Source organism: Adiantum capillus-veneris, chromosome 17 (assembly GCF_014529385.1).
Source record: "Adiantum capillus-veneris isolate H3 chromosome 17, ASM1452938v2, whole genome shotgun sequence".
Classification (NCBI taxonomy): domain Eukaryota; kingdom Viridiplantae; phylum Streptophyta; class Polypodiopsida; order Polypodiales; family Pteridaceae; genus Adiantum; species Adiantum capillus-veneris.
The window spans coordinates 59,288,679-59,312,406 of record NC_140947.1 but is presented as its reverse complement, the minus strand read 5'-3'; the positions used below and the strand labels follow the sequence as shown (position 1 = coordinate 59,312,406).

The 23,728-nt window shown below is 39.9% G+C and overlaps 1 pseudogene; it reads left to right on the top strand.

The window, feature by feature from the left end:
• The first annotated feature begins 1,265 nt into the window (after window positions 1-1,265).
• LOC147437326 (uncharacterized) lies at window positions 1,266-2,059 on the top strand (annotated as a pseudogene).
• Window positions 2,060-23,728: the final 21,669 nt, after the last annotated feature.

Here is a 23,728-nt window from a genome sequence, read left to right as displayed (position 1 = left end):
TAGAATTAAGTGCCAATAGTTAAATTAACTCAAACCCAAAAATCCCATAATCAAACCAGGGAAAATCAACCATATGCATGAAATCCAATCGACATCTTTTGAACTCATTCCAAAACACAAACCAAGATTAGAATATCAATGTAACTTTGATTCGACATGAACTCCCCGAGTAATATGTCCCCCACTCCCCTCTACCCTTCTTCTCCTCTTCCCACATTTTTATTTTCTACGAATAGAAAAAAACTACTTTTTTACTTTTAGCCACACTAGCTTTCCTCATGCACACAAACTCTTGGATTAGCTCCTACCATCACGGTGTTGTGATTATCCTCTCCAAGACGTGAGAAAACTTCCTTAGGAGAGTGGCCAAGTCAAAGGCCGCTCGCGTGTCGATTGCCCAAGTGTGACACTACCATCAAGTTTTTCCAGACAACACCGAGCAAGTTTTTAACAAGATCTCATCAATGTTGAAATGACTTACAACTAAGAATGATACATAGAGCTCTCTCTCTCTCTCTCTCTCTCTCTCTCTCTATCTATCTATCTCTCTCTCTCGCTTTTACGTATCTCTTTGTAAAGGAAAACTTGATTTTCCCCTTGCAAACTCTCCTTGATCATCTTGAAGTATGAACCTTGAAATTTCTGATCATTGATGTGAGGTGCCAGTCAAAGTAGAAAACTGTTAAAACAAGAAATCATAAACAGAGGGCAACCTTCTCAAAAAGGAAAATCACGTTAAACATTAACATGTGGCCATTACCTTGGTGCACGTGAATTTCACTATCAATAAAAATACCTTCATTTGTTTTCTGCATCCACATGATGGCTTCCATAGCTTGACACTCTCTCTTGATGGAAAAAAATGTGCAACAATGGATTTTGTGGATCATGTAGACCGGTTCTCTATTGGCCCAAAATAGACAACAATTAGCTTCGTTCATCATCATCACTATAGCTCTTTAGATGCATTAGTGAAATTAATGCTCATGAAACTCATGAAAGTTTATATATATATATATATATATATATATATTGTGGTGTGTGTGGTCAGTAGGTGTCTGACCACCTAGTGTGTGAGGACACCCTAGGTTCTTGGCATGTAGGGATTTCCTCTAATATAAGGAGGTGCACCCTCATAGAAGAGGCACGCTCATTTGGGCTCTACTCTTGTCCACATGTGAGCACACTACATTGGTGGAGGCGGCGGGCATAACAATCTTCTTGGGGTAGTTCTCTTTACGTGCTTGGTTTGCCTGTCACTGGCCATGGCATTCTGTTTCGACACAGGGTAGTTCTCCTTCTATCTTGTAGGTGTCCAAATAAGACAACGAGGCACCAACCATATTAGCAACCTCTTTCTGGTACATCAACGAAGAAAACTGATGGCGAGGTCCTGTTGACGTTCGTAGTGTGTCAGCGCCTGCTTCTTCAAGAACGTCGCTCTCTACAGCAAGGTGTTTGCAAGGTGGCCAAGCCAGGTCCGACAGCGACGCTGCTAATTGCAGTAGGTCGAACACCTTCAAGGACTGCTGCGATGCTCCCTATTTCAGTTTATGTTAGAAGATTAGGTGATGCAACTTGCCGGCATTCCATATCAATTCTGAGGTGCCCATCAGCGGCCTAAACCGTCAGCTTGTGCAACATTGTCTTTCACTCAAGTCCAACATTAATTTCGCAGGCGCCGTTGTTAACCTCTCTGATTGCCCGAGCCTATGCATGAGCTTGATGGATGCCCAGGCTACTATTGGCTCATTAGACGATGTTGTTTATGCAGTTGATGTCCTGTACGCCCAATTTAGTAAAGCTTTGTATGGCAGCAACCAAGGCCACACCAAATGGGTCGCCTGCATTTCACATCCATGCCAGGTCCAATTATTTGATGCAATCATGGATGTGCTGCCACCTTAAGGCCTGGTCATGGAGGAGAAGATAGCTACTCAGCATCACGAGATTCAAAGGCTGTTGACAGAAAATGAGAGGCTGACTGCAACTCGTGTGGCTCTCCGGCAGGAGCTGGCTGCGACACAGCAAGAAATACAGTGCCTGCAACAAGGTTTGAGAAATATACAGGGGAATAAAGAAGCGCAGCTTCGTGGCCTTGCTGAACTCTTCGAGAATGGAACAAGAACTCCGGCCTTTGGAACCATTGAAGTTGGATATGCAAAGAGCCTAGGCAGGTGCTCAATTTTTTTTTGCTAAATCTTACAATGCAAGTAAGCACACACAAGTCATGTCACTACATTTGAATGCTTAGGAGACAAAGATGATGGCAGTGGTGATGAAGAAGGCCGCTTGGCACGCATGCCTACAAGTTTCTTTTAGAGACGGGAGTTGCTGCAGCTTTGTTGCAGAGGTGCCCGGTCTTTTCGCTTTCACTGAGTAGTGATACAGAGTCTCAGTCGCATAGCCTATCCTTTTCTATTTTTGAGTTTATTAGTCAAAGTCTCTTTTCATTTAAGTCTTGGTGACCAACCCTTATCATTACACCAAACCCCTTATGGAAATGAATGTATGTCACAAAAATATCATGCCCAATCCTCAGTTTGTCCTTCCTCGTCTTGTCCATTACATTGGGATAGCGACTTGGTGTTTGCATGAGCGAGATGTATGAGTTCCATGCCTTGATGATGATCGGCATGATGACGAATCTAGTCCCCCAAGCTCAGCCCCTTAGCCCCTAAGCCGTTGTATGATCACTCCCCCCGGATGAGGCATTGGAGTTGATGCAGTCCCTTCTCAGTTCAATCTTGTAAAAAGATATCCATCTTTTTCTCCCTAAGGGGGGAGAAGAGGTTTGTGTGGTCAGTAGGTGTTTGACCACCTAGTGTGGGAGGACACCCTAGGTTCTTGGCATGTAGGGATTTCCTCTAATATAAGGAGGTGCACCCTCATAGAAGAGGCACGCTCATTTGGGCTCTACTATTGTCCACATGTGAGCACACTACAATATATATACACACACACACACACACACACACACACACACACACACACACACACACACACACACACACACACACACACACACACATATGGCATTGCAAATGTTATAAAGCTTATGTTTAGATTTAAGTGCCCAATCTTTGTCATTATAGCTCTGCTACAAATAGCAAAACCATCATCAAAATATTTCTAGTGATTGTCTTCATGAGTCTCATAATTGACAAAAATATCATTGTGATGGCCCATCATGTCATTTAGTATGCATAATCAAGTGAAAAATTATACCTGAATAGTGCTCTTCCTGTCAATGGTTGCACTGTAGCTAAGTGATCTCTCCTACTGGTAGTCTCTCAAGTGTTACCATATACATGTGGTTGTGATGTGTGTGAATACACTTAGGACCGTCGGGGCATTTTTTCCTTCACTAGAAGGTTTTTTCCCTTGTGCATTGTATATACGCCCATCACTCTAGGGCTATCTATCTTTCCATTATTGCACACTAAGTAATACACTCTCTGTTGTGTGCCTTGAGTTTCCTTTGTCTTCTACAAGATGTGTGTGTTTTCTTGCAATCCTAATTCCAACCATTGGTATCAAAGCGGGTTGCATCCTCTCGAGCTTAGTCGACAGTAGCTCCAGCACACGCCTGCTCACTTTTGCCGACTTTTGTGAGCTTTGGCGAGTGTCAGTAGGTTGAAAAATACTTTCGAAAGCTTATAGAGCTTGGTATGCTTAGAGTTTTGATTTGGGTTTATTTTGGCCTCCGTTTCCACTACAAGCAATGTTGTGCATGCTATTTTGTCATTTTGTGCAGAATTACTATCAGTGCTGTTTTTGGCATAACAGGTCCCTTACAGTCTTCTATGGTTTGTGCTATATAACATGTGTTGTTCCTGCTTTGTTTCACAAACAATTCCTTGTGCAGAAATTCATAAGCTACCTATTTTCATGATTGACTTTTATACAAAGAAATACTCTCATGTCAAAAAGAAGTCAACAATGCTACCGTCATTATTTCTTCTCCATTTCATTAGTTAGTTGTTAGTAATTAGAGTTGACAAGCATTGCATTTGGCAACACTAAATTATTATGTTGTGTTTGAAAACTAATTTACATATTCTACTGCCAGATAGAGACCCTAAACAAAGAGTGTCTTATGATACCATAAATGAAGAGTTTTTCTTTCTCAAAGTTGATTGACAAGCCTTGAATGATGTCTATTTCTTGCTACGACAAAAGTGTTCTTGGTTGACTAAAATGATAAGCATTGAGAAAATTATTACTCACAAGAAAGGTAAACCCTTTTCCATCTTTCGGTAGTGCACGTGGAAGCGGGAAATGATTTTTTGAATTACACTAAACAAGGCTCTTCTCACCTGCCTAGGAGTTGAATTGCACCAGTAGTGTGGGGAGTGGGGGAAATGAGGAAACATGGTTGTACTATGTGAGACTTTAGGCAAAAACTATTGTCATGGAGAACATGGGGCTCGTAAGATTGGAGGAAATGTTACTACAAATGAGGAGGAACAATAGACCCTTGAAACATAGCCCAAAACATTCCTTTTCAAAGGTATGAGCAACACCATAGGAGGGCTTCAAAACTCTAGGATAGAGATAAGGATATGCTACTTTTAGTTTCCCCATCACACCACTCCTCCCCCTGGCCCGAAGTGCTACTTAGCTCTAATATTGGCCACTTTTGGTGTAGTGGAATGTGTGTCCTAAAAACTAGGCAGCTCTCAACTTGAATGACTACAAAATAGAGTCTTTCTAGATTGATCAAATAATTAAAGTAATCAAGAAGAATACTCAACTCAGTAAAGTTCCCATGAAGGAGCTCATAATAATACAGAAGGTACAAAAATAAGAATTGAAAAGACTAGCGACAACGAGGGGCGAGTGGGATGCAATGTTATGGGTAACAAAGGTGGTGCCAAGGATGATAGAAGGGTGTTGAGGGAGTGCCAATGCTAGATCCCACTTATGGCACTCATTTGTGGCTACACAAAACAATTTGCAAAGGTGGTGCCAAGGATGATAGACGGGTGTTGAGGGAGTGCCAATGCTAGATCCCACTTATGGCACTCAGTTGTGGCTACACAAAACAATTTGCAAAGGTGGGGACTATTTTGAGGAGTCTTTTGTATCGTAATATTTGCTAATTTCTATGGGGTACTATGAAGTGCTCCATATTTTTGACTAACACAAGAATAACTTATGATTAAGGTTGAGAGAGAGAGGGTGTGTGAGAGAGAAAGAACGTCATCAATTGTATTCTTTAGCATGCCATGAATGGCTTATTATAGAGAGGAGGGTAGAGGCAAGTGAGCGCTAAAAGAAAGGAGGTAGGTGAAGGGAAGGGATAGAGGTCAGCAAGAGAGAAAGGGGTTGAAGAGGGGGATGTGAATGGAGCGAGTTTTTTGAGTGAGCTTTTTTCAAATATTTCTCAATTGACCAATTTAAAAAAAATTCTCGCTTCACTCCAAAAGTAGTTTTTGGAGAGAGCTTTATTTTTTATCCCCCCCCCCCCCCCCCTCTCTCTCTCTCTCTATATATATATATATATATATATATATATATACATACACACACACACACACACACACACATATATATATATATGTGTGTGTGTGTGTGTATATATATATATATATATATATATATATATATATATATATATATATATATTTATCACTATCTCTCTCTATTTTTGTCTCTTTATGCCTATCCTCTCTCTTTGTGATGCAAAATAGAGGGCATCACATTTCTCTGTCCCATTGTATTACCCATTTTATTACCCCCCCCCCCCCCCCCCCCCCCCCCCCCCCCCCCCCCCCCCACCTCTCTCTCTCTCTCTCATGTACAAGTGAGCACCCACCTGTAGATGAGAGAGAGAGAGAGAGAGAGAGAGATGTGTGTGTGTGTGTGTATAAAATAAAAATTTAAAAAATTATATATAGAGAGAGATGGAATAGAGAGAAAGAGATAGATAGAGAGAGGGGGGGAGGAAGGGACAAAGATAGATAGGGAAATAGAGAGGGAGAGAGAGAGAGAGACAATGGAGAGAGAGAGAGAGAGAGAGAGAGAGAGAGAGGTTTTAAAAAAAAGCTCGCTCCGAAAAGCTCTCTCCAAAAAGTCTTTTTGGAGCGAAGCGAGCTTTTTTTTTTTGAATTGGTTAGTTGAGTAATTTCTGGAAAAAACTTCACTCCAAAGCTCGCTCAAAAAACTCTCTAAAAAACCTCCCTCAAAACCTCAACTTGTTGAAGAGGGCCTCGCTATGGATTGTGTCCGCCTCTTGCTCACAATAAGCATTACTTCTAGATGTGCCATCAAATGGGGCCTTTATAGCGTCCATAGAGATGCCGAGCGTCACCTATGGGGTAGCCTGCATGAGATACAAAGGGGTGGCAATGCTGATTGGGATGCCAGCCAAGTGATTGGCCACCCGCATACCATGCACATGTCACCTCCCCCTACAACAATAGATTCCAAGGGAGAATGATTGCACCTTTGAAAGCACCGAGTAGTTCATCATGGAAGCAAAGCAGCCATCTCCTCATAGTAGCGTGTTTTGTTTTTTAGAGCTTGGTTTTGAAATTTCTACCATATTTCTTTCGTGCTCTAAAACTCTTCCAATTCTCGTGGTAAGAGTGGTGTGTAGTATGCTACAAGTTGCATCCTAGTGTGCCATCATTGGAGATTCTTCTATCATCCGTTTGTTTTAAATGAAAAAATGCAAGGTTCATTTTCTCAACTATCTTCTATATTGCCTCCCACCAATTGAATGTGGGTTTTGTGCCTTGTTTCCATGTTATTCAAGTGGTTGAAGGCGAGGTACATGAGCTAATATTTGAGACTTATTTGATTGCATCTCAAGTTCTACGTATTCCTTCAAATTTTCATGTGCGCAATATATGGCCCAATCCATTCATGAATGAGCACTTTTGAACTATTAATACACACATACCTTTTGTCCTTTTATGTATTCAGCAAAAATTTGTCCCTAATCATAGCTACATTTGTAGTGGACTTGTGCTTTCACAATATTGTTCTCGATTGCTTATCGTAACATAGGTTGAACTATTAATACACATATAACTTTTGTCCTTCTTTGTATTCTACAAAAAACTGTCCCTTATCATAGCTGCATCTGTAGTGGACTTGTGCTTTCACATTATTGTTCTCAATTGATTATCGTAACATAGGTTGTTTTGCTTGCAAAGTGCTTATACCATTAGCTGGCATCGTGATATTTCTTTTCAATCTGTAAAATGATATTTGGAGAGAAAAATTGGATCCTGCTATACAATGCACAAAAAGGGCTTATCCTAGTTGAACTATGCACTATACACTTGTAAGCATGTAATACATAGGGAAGCATCTCATCCCAATTGCTTCAAAGGGGGTCCACAAATGCTTTCAATATTTTTTTGATGGTCTTGTTCAACCGCTCACACAGCCCATTTGTTTGCGGATGATAAGGTGATGCAAACTTTGTTCAACTCCTAAGCATTTAGAGACCATTTCAAGAAATTTGGACTTGGAAATTTGTTTCTTGATTAGACAATAATTTCTCAAGCAGATATGACGTACAACGATATCTTTCGTAAAAAATTAAGTAATTTCTCGTGGCAAAGCTTCTTGGAAAGCGCTTGCTTCACACCATTTTGTGAGATACTCAATGCCTACGATAATGTATTTGTTGCGCCATGCCTAACTTGGAAAAGATTTGAATATATCATAATAGACCATCTCAAATGAATTTTCCATTATGATAGGTTTGAATAGGATTGGCGGTTGCTGAGTTTGATCCTATGTTTCTACAAATAATTCATGTTGGGGAGTGAGGAATTCATGCACAATTTGTCACATATTTTGCCAATAGAAGCTTTGATGTAGTAGCAATAATGTAACGTACCCAAGATTTATGAATAAAAACTATTTCAATTACTTTGTAAAAGTAATTGAGGTTCACATTTTTGTCAAGTTATAGAGAGCTTCAACGGAACAATAAGATCAGAATTGGACTCCGAGACTATTAATTATGTCCCTTACCCATTTGAGAACAATAACTTGCTCAAGTTATAACCAAGTTAGTGCCTCAAGACTATGATTGAGGATAAGAGTTGACCCATGGGAAAGATAAAGAAACTTTTGGCTAAGGTTTAGAAAAAGAAGAGTAGTTTTAGAAAAGTGAGATTGTTTTTTTAAAAGAAAGAGTGTTTTTTCGCAAAGAAAGAGTATTTTTAGAAAAGGAAGAGTATTTTAAAAGAAGCAAAAGAGGTAAGATGAGATTAGAGCTTCTTTTTCTTCTCTTTCTCAAAATAGACAAGCTTTTCCTAAAATTAGATTCTTCTAAATTGCACACTAGGAATCGCACGCATTTAAAAAAAACCACGAACGTGCGAACCGATCTTTCTACTTTTCATTATTTTTAGCGATTGCTTTTTTCCTTGAGGGCTTATATAATGACCCCAACAAACACACAGAAACTCTCAGAAGGTGAAAGCTCTCTTTCCTTGATGATGGAGGTATCTTCTCTTCCTCAACCTCTCTCTCTCTCTCTCTCTCTCTCTCTCTCTCTCTCTCTCTCAAGATCTCACCCTCAACCCATCTCCATCTCCAACTTCAACTCCATCTCTACCGCCATCGTGTTGTCCCTCGGATTGTAGATCTCTCTTTCTTTCTCTCTTGCCATCTTCTCAGCAAGCAAGGAAGCAACAACTCTGCTTTTTATGGTGAAGCTCTCCCTCTTCTCTCTCGCGATACGATGGCCCTGAAGCAAGTGACACAAAGCTCCAAAGACACTCCTGCCGTTCCACCTCCAAGGAAGGTATCAACTACTCCAAGTGTAGCTCAAGCGGAGGAACCATCTGCCGCGAAAGAAGTTGAAGCCGCCCAACCTCGCAGGAGATAGTCGAACATGTAGCTAATTCGATATGATAAATTTATAATTCTGTATCGTTATACATGCTCACCTCGTAATTCAAGCTCATAAATCTCCTTAAACCTTCCAAGAAACGTGATTGTATCACAAGAAACAAGCATATGATTTCGTAGAGTAGTGAAAATGATAAACTATTATTGTTTGATGGACTGTTACTTTTTGATATTAGGAGTTAGTTGATTATGTTTAAAGAATCACTTAAAGAGAACAATTGCTGAAGGAATATCTTTTTGTCCAAATGGAGCTCTCGGTTAGCGAGATGATCCCACGGTTAGCGGAGAATAAGCTGAGGTTAGCGAGATGATCCTGCGGTTAGTGGAGAATAAGCTGAGGTTATCAGCTCTCTTTTTGTCCCTTGTGATTAGCAAGATGCCCCTTATTATTACAATTGGGGATGTTTGCGCATTTCATGGTTATAGCGAATAAGTAAAATCCTTTGCAAAGGCTCTGTCAATTAGATAGAGAAAGTCTGCGGGCAGCGGCAAACTCATTAAAAAATTGGATAATTCTTTTTGTTGAAATATAGGACTGTCTTCATTAGATTGTGTTTGTGAAAGAATTGTTTGGGTGATGTTTGAAGGGCTGTTTGAAGAACTTGTGCTTGGAATTAATAAAGAAATCTTGTTTGTACATATAACATTAGGGAATTTGGGAGGTCATTTGGAGGGCCTTATGGAGGAGAGAGAAAAGGAGGCACATCCAGTGAACAACAAACCAACGTAGCATAGAAAGAGGAAGAAATAAATCAAAAAATGCAAAAGAAAGAGAAGAAACATGAGGTAAAACCTTGTTTTTACAGCGTTTAAGGTATGTATATGTGGGCCTAGGGTTTGAATGTAGTTAAGGTACTGAAAGACAACTATGATAATGTATCATACTTCCGCCACCAAAAGCTCTTTCTCCATTAACCAAGCATTCAAAACTGAATTTCCCTTTATTGCAAGCAAGTTTATGCTTTCTTCTACCACTCAAAATGAGCCATGGTTTCTTCTTCTTCTTTTTCTTCCCCGTCCTAATAGCTCTAGGGGTTGTTGTTCTCTCTCCCCAGCCAACCTCACCATTAGTCTCCAAAGGAGGCCAAGTAGCACCATAAGCTCTATCACTATCTCGAACTCCATCAATATAGATATTCAAGGGAAACAACAGACAATATACAAAGGTTCTTTGGTTCTTATGCAACCAAGAAGGAGGAAAAGATCCTTATCTATTTCATTCAGCATGGAAAGCATGAGTGCTAGATTTCAAAGTGGAGGTGGGCAAGAAAACTATTAAGGAGGTTTTGGTACAACATGTTTATAGTCACTCCGATGTAATTGCTAATGGCGGAGATGTCTCATTGGCTTATCATCCTCGATGCAACTGTAAGTGTGTTCACAGCCTTCCATCTCTATCCTTTCTTTTAGACCTTGCTGTTCTCTTAATTTCTTTTTTCTTTTTGAAGAGGTAGAACAATATTAACAGAGGTAGATCAAGCTCTCTTAAGTTTTAAATTCTATTCAGTAATTAGACTAGGTGGTCTATTACATTTTGTTGTTGGGATTGCAGATGTCTATCCTTCATCGTATGAGGAATGGGAGCCAGTGGAGTGTATTATAGGTCTCATCTCTGTAATCCACACTGACATTGGTGTTTTACAGTATGATGGAAGAACTAGCAAGAGTCTTACAGATGAGGGAATTTTCTTCTACGAGCATTTCTACCAGCTCAACCAAAAAAATCAAAAAGGTAGTCTGGTTAAACTCCCTCTCCCTACCAATTGGAGCTGTATTGACTGACCAGTCCCGGACACCACAATGTGTGATGCTCTTAGGAGCAAGTTGTGTAGGGATGTGCAAAGGTCCCTACAAAATTCAATGCCCACTAAATTTGTAAAGATTACTAATTTTTGTCTTATAAGTTTATTTGTGGAACTATTTCACACCTACCACATACATGTTGCAAAGACAATGCTAGTATGTAAATCTCTAGATGTTTGCTTCTGTGACAAGCTTCTTGATAGAGGGTGGTATGTTAAAGACGTAGACGGCATACATTGTGAGGTTGCAGTGGAAACTTTGGTGGTCACTTTGGTGGCCAAGTACATGATCGGCACACAGTCCCTTCTCATCTCTTTCTGGTACCAACACTCTCAAATTGTTATAGCTACTCTAAGTTTATTCCTATTGATCAAGAGTCGGCAGGCCTAGAGAACAATGGTGTCATAGATGTGGAAGTATTTGACAAAGAGCTCAACCTTGTGACAATCGTCACAATAAGAGAACAATGCAACCTTCTACAACTTCAACACGACATCTTGGATGAAACCGCGGAGAACGAGTCCTTGCAGTTTTATTTCTTAATGATCAAATTTTGTTATTGCTGACATCGATTTTGCGTGTAACAATGTGGTAGCTGTTAATCTCTTCTTTTATAGTATTTGCTGCCTTTTCCTTCTCATTCAACTTATTCATCTCCTCTGCATGTTGATTTTCCTACTCAGCCCTGGCCCTGGTAATCACATCGTGGGTGACTTCTACAATCTTCACCGCCTTTGGCTTTGATGGAGGAATAAGCAAAATTTCCTTCATGTTATTGTCTATAAATTCATTGGACTGGAGAAGCTTATCATATCTCCACCTTACTCTCTTCAAAGTTTCATTGTCCTTGTCCATAATTGTAACCATGTGTGCATGTGTTGCAACAATTGTTATGTCGTTGAAATATTCTAGCAAAAAATCTTGTGCTGCCTCTTGTAGTGCCAACAGTGCAACAGGTTTCCACCTCATGGTCTCAAAACATGCTTCCTCATATATTGACTTGACTAGTCTTTGGAATGGAAGCTTTGGTACTAGAAGCTCAATACATTTATGAGCCTTCCCGATTTCCTTGAACAACCTGATGTGTCTTTCTAGCCTCTTCATCCTTGGAGCTTTCAAGATTTTCATGGGCTTTCGCGGTCTCTTCTTTTTACTAACAGATATTCCTCCTTCTTCAGCAGCCAAACCTGGTCCTTTGCTGCCTACATTTCTCACAGTCGCCTATGTTCTTGCCATTTACCTATAAGACAATCTCTCTCTCTCTCTCTCAGTGCTCTCTCTAACAAGTTCTCTCTCTCTCTCTCTCTCAATGCCTCTCTCTAACCAGTTCTCTCTCTCTCTCTCTCTCTCTCTCTCTCTCTCTCTCTCTCTCTCTCTCTCTCTCTCTCTCTCTCTCTCTCTCTCTCTCTCTCTCTCTCTCTCTCTCTCTCTCTCTCTCTGTGCACAAACTAACCCTAGCTTTTTCCCCTCCCTGTCTTTCCCTGGGCGAGGGCGGCCCTGTGGGGGGGCGTTAGCTTCCAGCCCTGCTCTGTTCAAGCCAGAAACAGTCGTGGTCTTGCCATCAGACCTGCCGCCGCGTTTTCGTTTCTGCAGTCGGCCCTGCATGGACATTCATAGTCGCCCCCCTGCCGCCGCGTTTCGTCTCTGCATTCGTCGACTATCAACACCGCCATCTGTTGCATCAGCTCCTGTAGCCGCCACCGTCGCTGTCGTCTCGCCCAAGTACTCCAGTCAAACCGTTTTCATCGTAACCTACCTTAAGCAACGTTCCCACAACACCCCCGAGTAAGTGTTTTGACCTTTTTTGCTTCAAAAAAAAAACCTAACATAAGGGGTTCCCACAGTTCACGGGTTTGCGTGAACACTTAACGAAAAGAGTCTTTCTTCTAGAAGCATGACAACCAACGAAAAAATCCTAAAAATTATTAGGCGAACACGACCGAGCTTTGCTGGCGTCTTAGCGGCACCGAGCAAACCCGATCAAATCGAACGCCTCCAAGCAGATCTCGATCGGGTCATGGAAGAGAACCGCGATCTCAAAGCTCGCCTTAGCAAGCTTGAGGCTTGATTTGAGTCCATGGCCTATCTTACAACCAACAAAGTGAAAGAAGTCGAAGCGAAGGCCATCGAAACACACTCGGCAACACTTGCAAAGATGAAGACATGTGTGACAGTAGAGCTCCGAGAATAATGACTTCAAGAAGAAAATACCCTCAAGGTCTGCATTGGCGGGCTACCTCAAGCATGGGAAACAACCAAGAACGACTTCTCGGAGCGCATCAATTTCCTCAATGAGACTCTCAAGACAATCAAGCTCGACTACAATGCAGTAGATTGTATCACCTCTAGAGGCCCTGGCAAGCCTATACCACATGGGCATGCCATCCTGGAATTCGGAAGTAGGGAAGGTCGGCTCAAGCTTCTCCAACAAATACGTCTTCTCAAAGGTACCAAGATTTGGATCCTACAAGAACTCACTCCTCTACAACTCAAATGCAAAAGTGAAGAGCTCAAGAAGGTACAGGAAGCCCGCAAATAGGATAAATGGGCTGTGTACAGAGGTGGTAAAGCTATCATCCAAGAGTTTTGAAATCCCAAACCGGCTTCCCCCACAGATGACCCCCCCTAAGTTTTTGTCTTCCCCCCTTTCATCTTCCCAATGGACCCTCAGTCCTTAACTGATATGTATCAATGCGATTTGCCACAAAAACGCACCCGTTGTAATGTGTGTTTGGTCCAATGGGTCATATTTGACCTTCGAGGACGATAATTCAATCTATCTCTCTCTCTCTCTCTCTCTCTCTCTCTCTCTCTCTCTCTCTCTCTCTCTCTCTCTCTCTCTCAAGCTCTCTCTCTCTCTCTCTCTCTCTCTCTCTCTCTCTCTTCCACTGAAAATGGGAATTATGGCGCACGGTTGCAATTGCAAAAGATAGATTGATATTCGCTCGCCATTGTGCACAAATAGTCCAAGTCATTGTGCCATAACATTATAATTCTTCTTTATTATACACATGGACACAAACACACACACCGGCTCTCTCTATCTCTCTCTCTCTTCTTTTCTGTACCCTGGCTCTACTTCTGCTCCGTGGTTTCACTCCCATATCTGTCTATCTATCTGTGATAAAGTGGCATTATGGTGCATGTATGACGTTTAGCTAATAATAGAATTACCTAAGCGCGCCATTGTGCCAACTCGACAAAATTATGGGCAGTGGTCATTTTGGATTATGTAGTAGTCCTAATAACACACACACACACACACACACACACACACACACAATAGTACTCTCTCTCTCTCTCTCTCTCTCTCTCTCTCTCTCTCTCCCCTTTCCCTGCTCTTAATCTACTTCCCTCTCTATGTCTCTCTCTCATACCTGATATATGTAGAATTTGGGTTGCTCTCATGGACATCAAGACCCTCAACATTGTCACCTTGTCTGATCAATGCTCTTCTGAGCTGTGCTTTCTTTCTGTCTCAGTCTCTCTACACACACACATACACACACACACACACACACACACACACACACACACACACACACACACACACACACAGAGCAACAACTTGCCATCTAGGAGAAATGTGTTATAATATTTAATAAAAAAGTCAAATGGTGGTGTGTCCCAATACTTACCTATTATTGCATGTATTATGTTTTTTTAGGATTAAGATCTTACAGAATGAAGAGGTAGAGGGTCGATCCAGAAATTGTCTTAGGTGAACAGGAAGCAGAAGGGAGACCACCTCAGTTGCTGAGAGGCTCTTTAAAGAGAGATGTGGAATTTGCTCAGGCCAAAGATATATTTCTTGTAGATGATGTTATGGGGGCAGAGGAACCCCCCAATGACTCGGAAGCATCAGAACAGGAAGAAATGCCTATAAGCCTGAACCTTCAAGTGACTAGCACCAAAAATAGAGACATTAATCTTTCTTCTGCCTGTGATCTAGCTACAAAATGTTAGGAAGTGGTGAATGGTGTTGAAAATCCTGCATGTGTGGATGAAAGACTGTTTGATTTTGCAGTATCTGCAGGAGCTGCTGAAATGTTCGACAAGGTCTCTTCTATCTTCAATGCCCCATTCATTCTGGATGACCTTATAGCTCAGCACAATGATTTCCTCAAGTTTGAAAGAGAGAGGTTTGAGCTTGAGGTCCAAAGGGGCAGGGTGGTTCTTGCTGACATGGTGGTGGTGCACTTAAAAGATTGTGATTCCACAAGACGGTCATACAAGAAGTATCATCAGCTTCCTATCATCTATAGACCCTCATGGTGTCCTATGCATGAATGAGATTGCAAGCTAATCATAGAATCCTTTGGGTTCCTTCTATTCTTCAATTCTCTATTTGCTAGTCTCTTGAAAGATCCTTCACAGGTAATGGATGAGGAGGATCTACCACCCATGAACAAGATGATGAGGACATGGAGTCCAATGAGGTTCCTGAGATTGAGGAGGATATTAATCTTGAGGTAGAGGCTAAAGAGGTCCAACAAAGCAAAATGCTTACATTTAAAACATCTTACATCAAAGTACCTTTAAATGTGTCTGGCTTTAATGAGAAGCAAGCCACATTGACGCTTCCTGGACTGCCAGAGCTCAAATTTGGTGAGAGATCATACATTTTCCTCTATGACATTCAAAGTATATTTTCTTTAAGGGAGGACTTTGCACTTTCCACCATCTCCAAAGTTCAAGATGGGGGGAGTGGATTTGTATCTGATGACAACAGTGAGGACGAGGTGATGCAAACCTCTTGTAACCCAATGGAGTGCCTCAAACTCTACTTTGATAAGGCAGAAAAGTATAGAGAGACACTCCCAAATGAGGTTACCTTCCAAGCTATCATAAACAACCTTAGGCCATCTATCAGTACTCAAGAAGTAGAGGACTGGTTTACGCATCCGGGTCCATGACGTCAGTGGACCTATGGAAGGATGACTTATATATGCAAAGTGAGAGCTACGTGGTAGCCCCCCCCCCCCCCCCCCGAAAGAAAAAAAAAATTCTAGCTATCACTGTCTTTCTCTAACTCATCCTTTTGTGTACAGTCATGGATTACTGGAAAGGATGACTTCCTTCAACGTTGGACAAGAGAGTATTGTGGAAGGGATGCAATATTAGGACAATACCTTGCCAGACTCACTGAGGAACCCATACTAGTCTTTCACAATGGAATGTGCCAAGAGGGAAGTACTGAACCCAAATGAACTCTTAGATTTTGGCAAACATTTAATGATCTGATACAAGGGTAATGTGCCAAAAGATATCCACTATGCAGCATCAAGTTGAGAGACTTGTGACTTGTAATGTATCTATTATATCATTAGGCATCTCTTGAACATGTTGTGACCTAAATTCAAAATCTCTTGATCCACCTATGGTTAACATATTGCATTGTCTCTCTCCACTTTCTCTGGCCTTCACGAGCACTGGAGTTGTTGAATGCCTCTACTCATTTCCTTTTCCTTTGTTGCAAATGCCTAACTGCTTGTGCTATTTCCGAACAGTCCAAAACATGTTTTTGCTGTAGTCGGTGAAGTATTCTACGATAAAACCATTGAAACAACTCTTTCAAATTGTTTTCCTTATCTCAAGATCCACTATGTTGTGTGTATGAAATATGCATTCCTGGCCATGTAATGAGACTTTTCCAAGCTTTGGGTGTTCCATATGCCTGGGTTTCCATACCTTTGAATGAAAGTATGGTAAGTGATTGAAAATGATGTGCTGCAAATAAAACAAGTTGTTAGGAATTTTAAACAACTGTTTAGCCCTTATCATTTAAAAGGGTGCTTTAACAATACCATGTAATGAGTAATCTGAGTTTCAATCCATCCTATCTTAAATGATTTCTTTAGTAGCTGAAGTTTCTTCTTAAACTTGTTTATATCGTTTTGTGTCCACTCATCTTTGTCACACATTTGAAATAGCACATTGATGGAATGCCACACTTCACCCTTGGCATTGTGAGTTGTGGGTTCCCGGTCCTTCACTGCCATATGGAGATTTTTCCATTACTAAAACTCAATTTTTCTGACATAAGTGGACTGATATATCCTTCCACGTTTGGTTAGCTTCTTATCTTTCACGCCTGTTGGTTTTGATAAAAAACGACGTGCCTTGACCCCACCAATAGATGGTTTTCAAGGTACATCTTTATCATTGGTTGAACTTTTCTTGTCCCGCTTGATTTTCACAGTGCCCCCATGGAGACCCATCTCTGTCAAAACCAGTTGAAGTGCCTCTACTGCAACCTTCTACTCTTTTGGGTTCTTGATTTTTTAAGCAAACCCAATGTTCAAATACACCGCTTCTCCACAATTCTACAAAGAGCATGCATTGTACAAATGTGGATATTAACAAGTGGAATAGCCAGTTTGGGTGGAAATTAGGATCCTCATTGTTGTGGCGTGTATGAGCCTTTCTCCACCATTTTGGGTCCATCGTCTTTGTAGGCTCCATACAATACAAGCATGGAGCCTTTACCATAGCACCCTTTCTACAATTATACATACACTTCAGTGTTTTCAGGTCACCTGCAAGATGTCATTGGACTTGAAAGTCTCCCCTCCCATTGACAACCAACACCTTTCATTGATTCATTTCTTTATCAATGATATCAGGGATAGGGGTTGGATGGAACACCCAATATAAAATATCGTGGTCTTCTTTCTTTACCTTCAAGATTCAGTCCACATGAGACCACAAACTAAATCTAATATTAAATCTCAAGACGTCTCACCAAAGCTGAAGAGAAGATAGAAATGGAATACCTGAAAAGCACCAAGCCACCATATGTTTGTTTTTGATTGAACATTGAAGTATGAAGGATCATCAGTGGGACATTTTGAAAGAGCCATATTCATCAATGTTATTGTGACTTGTCCTAGCTTCTTGTTTTTGATAATCTCACACTCATCTAGCTTCAAAGCAAAATGCAGAATGCTACCTGTCTCTTTAAATGTTACATTGTAGAACTCAACCATTCTAGTGTGCAACAAAGTGAGGTCCATGAAGGTATTGTTGTACTCGTCGTAGGTTATAGTTGTTTCTTGAGATCTATAAATAACACCAAAATGAAATGGACATCCAATGAAATCTATCTGTGGATGGTTGAGTTGAAGTCTCTCTTTCTAGACACTTGCTTATGTTAGTAGAAGTTTAGATTTTATTCCATTCTTCACAAAAATAGAGGAGATAGACTGTTGAATAGCTGAGTACCCTCTCTTATTCACGCAAAGGGAGTCAAGTGTGCCTTGTATTTCATTGGCACACACTGCACTCTTTGTAATAAAATGGTCAACAACATCTTGCTACAAAACCTTATACTTTTTGTCATGCGTTATATCCTTTGCAAGACCACTTGTTATCAAAGGCTTCAACTGATTTCCTACATTAGCCTTTGGATCTTTGTTTTCTTTGTCTGGATATATAGCATGTCTACATAGAAAATATAACAGACATAAGGAAAAACAATGTATAGGTGAAAAAAACTAAAAGGTTCACAATCCTGACCTCAATGCTTGGATTCTTTTCTCGAGACCTCTAGAGCCAACCTTCAAGGTTTCAAGATTCCGTAGTCTCTTCTTTCGCACACGAGCACCTAAACTTGTATCTTTCCTCTGTAAGTTTTTCACTTTTTCTTGCAAGACCTGTATTTCTTGTGTGCATTGCAAAAGGATTTTTTGGTCCTCACAATGCAAATTAGAAAGTCGTAGAATCTCATTTGCTTGATGGGGAACCATGCTTTTTGAATTTTTGATTTCCCAGTTAGAGCTTTGTAGTAGCCAAGTAAACCATTCTGTACGTCACCTACAAAGGTCAATAAAGTAGTGGGATTTGCAAATGCAGGGGAGCCATTGGTCATAGGATTCAAAAGATAGAGTGAGCCATTTGTCCATAAATCTATGTGTTTTGCTCCCTCTACTCTGAGTCTTTCTTTCGGTGTGGGTGTTATTATCGTGTTTGTTTTACTTTGCTTGCATAAAGGGTCATATTTAGGATTCAAATCAATGTGTAGATGATAGTTATGTCGTTTACTGAGAAGATTTGAGGGGGTGGATAAAGAAGCCATGAATACACAGTCAAGAAAATCAAGAAACAAAAGAGTATAATGCCATAACTCCCTAGACTCCCTATTGCATACATCGTATGGAGAAGAACTTCCCTCCTGTATGACGAGGTGCATTCAATATAACTGAAAAGGGACATTCCATCAATCATTACGGCCGTTATGACTCTGTTGAAATAATCCACTCCGAAGTACACTTTTTGAACGGTTGATGAGGACACCTTTTCTTTTACCACACCAATTTTCTAGAGAGAGAAGGTAGAAAATTGTATTTTCTTAGAAGGCCCTACAAATGATCTCCCAAATTTCCTAATGAACAATGTGGTAGTAATTAAAAAACAAGATAAATGGGTGAGTGCAATGTGAAAAGTGTGAGACTAGTATCCAAAAGAAACTATGTCTACGGACGTGTGGACCCAATTAGTTGGGTACTTTTTGAAAAGTCTACTAATTAGTTAAGAATAAGTCTCATATCACATTTAGGGCTTATGAATGGTGGTTGTGTCTCTTCAATGTGGGGAAAAAAGTGTTGTTTATAGATTCTAGATATGTCATTATAATATAGGAATTAGCTCCCATTACAATTTTTTGATTTATTAATCTGGCTTGTGGTGTATGACCCTCACAACCACAATCGCAATGGATAGAGGACTTCATCTCTTCTGTTGCTCATATTCTTGCTTCATTGAATTGGATTAGGGTGTTAATGGAACTTGAGAATAAAAGAAGGCCAACTATCAAGTCGCCCCAATCTTGTGGGTTGGGGACCTTACAATTCGTATCAGAGCGTTAGGTTAAAAGTTTTGATTTTCAACAGTTTACACTATTCTTGGGGTTGAATGTACGAATACATAGCTTGACACTGCTATCTTGTTTGTTTTATAGTACAAATTTATGGACACCAACTGTTTAACTATCTTTAAAGAAATGTACCACATTGGTTTATGCCAATCACCAATCTTTGAATTCCGAGAGAACGTGTTCTTTATTCTTGGCAAGCTTTTTTCACCTCATATAAATTTTGACCCACCAAATACATAGTTATATATACAAGCTGTTGGATTCGTGGATCAACCTTTGCCATCCAAGCATGTCACATTGAACACTTGGAAACTCATCTACACCAAATCAAGTGGACTAAAGGCTTGAAGCTGACTCAACACTTCTAATTTTATGAAGCCCCCGGGGAGGTCACCTAATAAAAATGTAACCTATCATGTGAGTTCAACAGAAGGGTATTTATAGTTCTTGAAATTTATAGAAATATATATACAGAAGGGCATTATTTTTTCAAATTTCAAAAAAACTTACAGATTTTAAAAGAAAAGGGTACATTATATTCTTAACAAAATTCACAGATAAGGGGTTTTACAAACATGACTTGAACGCATGTGATATGGTAGTTTTACACATAGTGAACCTCCTAAGATGAAGCCCCACTGACTGGCATGGCCCTTGATGGAGTCATGATGTATAATGAATGGCTTTATGACAAAGTGACATCAATAATCCCTACCAATCGAGTTGTTATCGACAATCACACTCAACCGACCTTGAAGACAAAAGTTTTCATTGGCTACCTTGAGCTTCCTCATGTGTACCGTTTTCTATATCCATGTCCTAACCCATCAAAATGTATGACATGCCAACCGATGTGTATCACAGTTATGGTTGAAACCTCTAATATGTTTTCACATAGAGAGATCTTTGTAGACCCCCCTATATGACATTTTGATGGTTTTATGAATAGGAGATCAAGTTGTTTTTTCTTCAAAAAAATTGTTTGACTGGTTATATAATTGAGTTTTTGGTGGATTTGATAAGCCATGACCGGTCAAGTCATGTGATTGAGTTTTAATGGACTGGATAAGTCATGACTGGTTAAGTCATGTGATTGAGCTTTTAATGGATTGTATAAGTCTAAGTCAAAAAAATACCTTAGTGTTTTGAGTTATTATAACCATTGATGTTAATATATGGGTACATTCAGGAGAACCCTCAATCACTTCTATATTGAAAAATCCTATGAATGATGCTATTTACATAAAAAATTAGGTAAAGAATTTGTTGCTCAAACAAATGGAACCACCTTCTTTTAAAGGAGAGGGTGATGATATTGAGAAGGATGCGGAAGTATGGATTGAAGCTATGGATGATTACTTCTTGGCTGCAAAGACTGCACCTGCAAACCAAACAATACTAGGGATGTTTTGCCTCTTACGAATATGATGGAAACAACATTGTCGTGACATGGGGGTATTGGAAAATCCCAAACTTGGAGGGAAATTAAGCAAGCAATGAAGGAAAGATACTTACCTCTTACCTATGAAGCAAAGAGAACCAATTAGCTCGTGATTAGAAGCCATGAAACCTACCACTGTGCAAAATACCTTACTATTAGCTAAACCTTTAATGAAGGAGCAAGGGATTAGAAGGAAAGTCAAACAAAATTAGAGCGTCAATGCTGCTAGGCAACCAAGGAGATTTTCCAATGATAGACAACCACAAAGAATTTATGCCGATAATGTGCAATATCCTCCACGTTTGGATGTTTGATGCTTTAAATGTGGAGAGTTGAGACATTATCAAAACAAATATCCATGTCTAACAAATATCCATGTCTAACTAAAAGAGTAGCAGCTGTAACTGAAACAGATCAAAGACACTGCCCTTTTGGACATAATGGTGGACGAGGTGATGGACGAGGTAGAGGACGAGGAAGAGCAGCCAGGGCCTTTGGAAGAGGTCAAGGTAGGAATGCCCATGTACATGAGGCTCTAGGAGAGCCTATCCCTCGTGAAGAAGGAGACCCATCAAGGTAAATCTTTTAATCTCCTCATCGATTGTGGCAAGACTCATTCTTTTCTATCCTCAAAATGCTTACAAAAGTTGAACTTGAAATAAAAACAAGCTAAACCTATAACATTTGAATGGGTTAATGGAAAAAATGTGGTATCTCAACATTCTGTGGGAACCCTTGATTTTGAACTAGGAGGGCACACTACTTTAGCTTTCTTTAGAACCCTACTAGTTGGGATGTATAATGGGATTCTTAGGATGGATGGGTTATCTAGAAATAAGGCTAGTATCCATTGTGGCCAGGTAGTTTGAACTTTAGAGATAATTAGACAAGGCAAGTCAAAGTACAGGGGAAGAATGGGATTCCAGGGATTAAATTAATTAAACGAAACCATCTACTCAAAGGTATGAGATCTGGACAACAAATATTTGTGGTCAAACTGAATAAAGTCAATCCAAAATCAAGAAATACAAAACCCTCTTGGCTTCATGAATATTCAAATGTCTTTCCTGAAGAGCGCACCTCTCTTCCTCCAAATCAAGAAATTGAACATGAGATAGAGATTCTGCCAAAAAATAAACCTATGTCTAAGAGACCTTATAAAATGGTGTTACTAGAGGCCATTGAATTGAAGGAGGAACTTTGTCAACTTCTAGAACATGGATTTATTAGACCAAGAAAATCAAGTTGGGGAGCACCAATACTCTTCCAAATGAAGAAAGATGGGACTTTGCGACTCTACATTGATTACAGAGGACTAAACTAGGTAACAATTAAGAACAACTATCCTATACCACAAATCAATGAATTGCTAGATATGCTATATGGTTCAAAGATCTTCTCAAAGATATACCTAAGATTTGGTTACTATCAAATAAAAAAAAAGGAGTGAGATATTCCAAACACAGCTTTCAACACCCAATATGGCCATTTTAAATTTATAATAATGTCATTTGGTTTGATTAATGCTTCGTCTACATTCAATAGATTGATGTAGTATATCTTGAGGTCCTATCTAGATGATTATTTCCGTGTCTTTTTTGATGATATTCTAATCTATTCAAGGGGAGAAGAAGAATACAAAGGACACATGAGGAAGGTGTTGCATATTCTTCAACAAGACAAGTTGTATGTAAAGATGAGCAAGTGTTCATCTTCTCTCCAAGGATTGAATATTTGGGATTTATTGTTTTGCACGAAGGAATCTCAGTGGACCCTGTTAAAGTTCAAGACATTGCTAAATAGCCTCAACCATCTTATGTAAGTGAGCTTAAAGGATTCATTGGAATCACAGTCTGGTATAGAATCTTTATAAAGGATTATGCAGTGATCGCTTCACCCTTGATCGACCTTCTAAAGAAAGGGGTGAAGATAAATTGGGAACCACTACACCAAGAAAGATTTGACAAGCTTAAACAATATGTGACTACAGCACCGTGCCTAAAGCTACTAAATTTCAACCAGGCTTTGAAGTTGTCACTGATGCTAGTTGTATAGCAGTTAGAGGAGTGTTAGTTTAAGAAGGTAGACCAATAGATTTCACCTCACTTAAGCTTACGATTCATGAAAAGAACTACCCAACCCATGACTTGAACTATTGGCACATATTCACTCTTTGAAGCTTCGGAGACATTACTTATATGGAAGGAAGTTTCGACTTAACTGATCATAAGAGCTTAAAGTGGATTTTCACCCAAGAAACCTTGAATATGCAACAAAGGCGATGGGTATAATTTTTGCAAGAGTATGATTTTGATATTATCTATCGCCCTAGAAAGGAAAACATGGTTGTAGATTCACTTAGTAAAAAACCCTTTTTGAGCCTCATATATATACCCAACAACCCGATCATTGAAAGGATTAAGGAAGCTGTAGCGTCTGATCTAGAGTATTAAAGGCAGCTAATTTGATTCAATTTGGAGAATAAAAATTTATAATTTCAATACGACACTTCTCATATGATGAACCTTTTCTCTCTTACAGAGATAGCTTATGTGTATCAAAGGATCCTAACTTAAAAAAGGCTATCTTGGTCGAGACCCATGATAGTCCTACTTTAGGACACCCAAGGTATGCAAAGACCCTCAATGCGGCACGCAAAAGCTTCTATTGGATTGAAAAAAAGGTAGATGTATTGCACTATATTTGCCAATTCTTGACATGCCAAA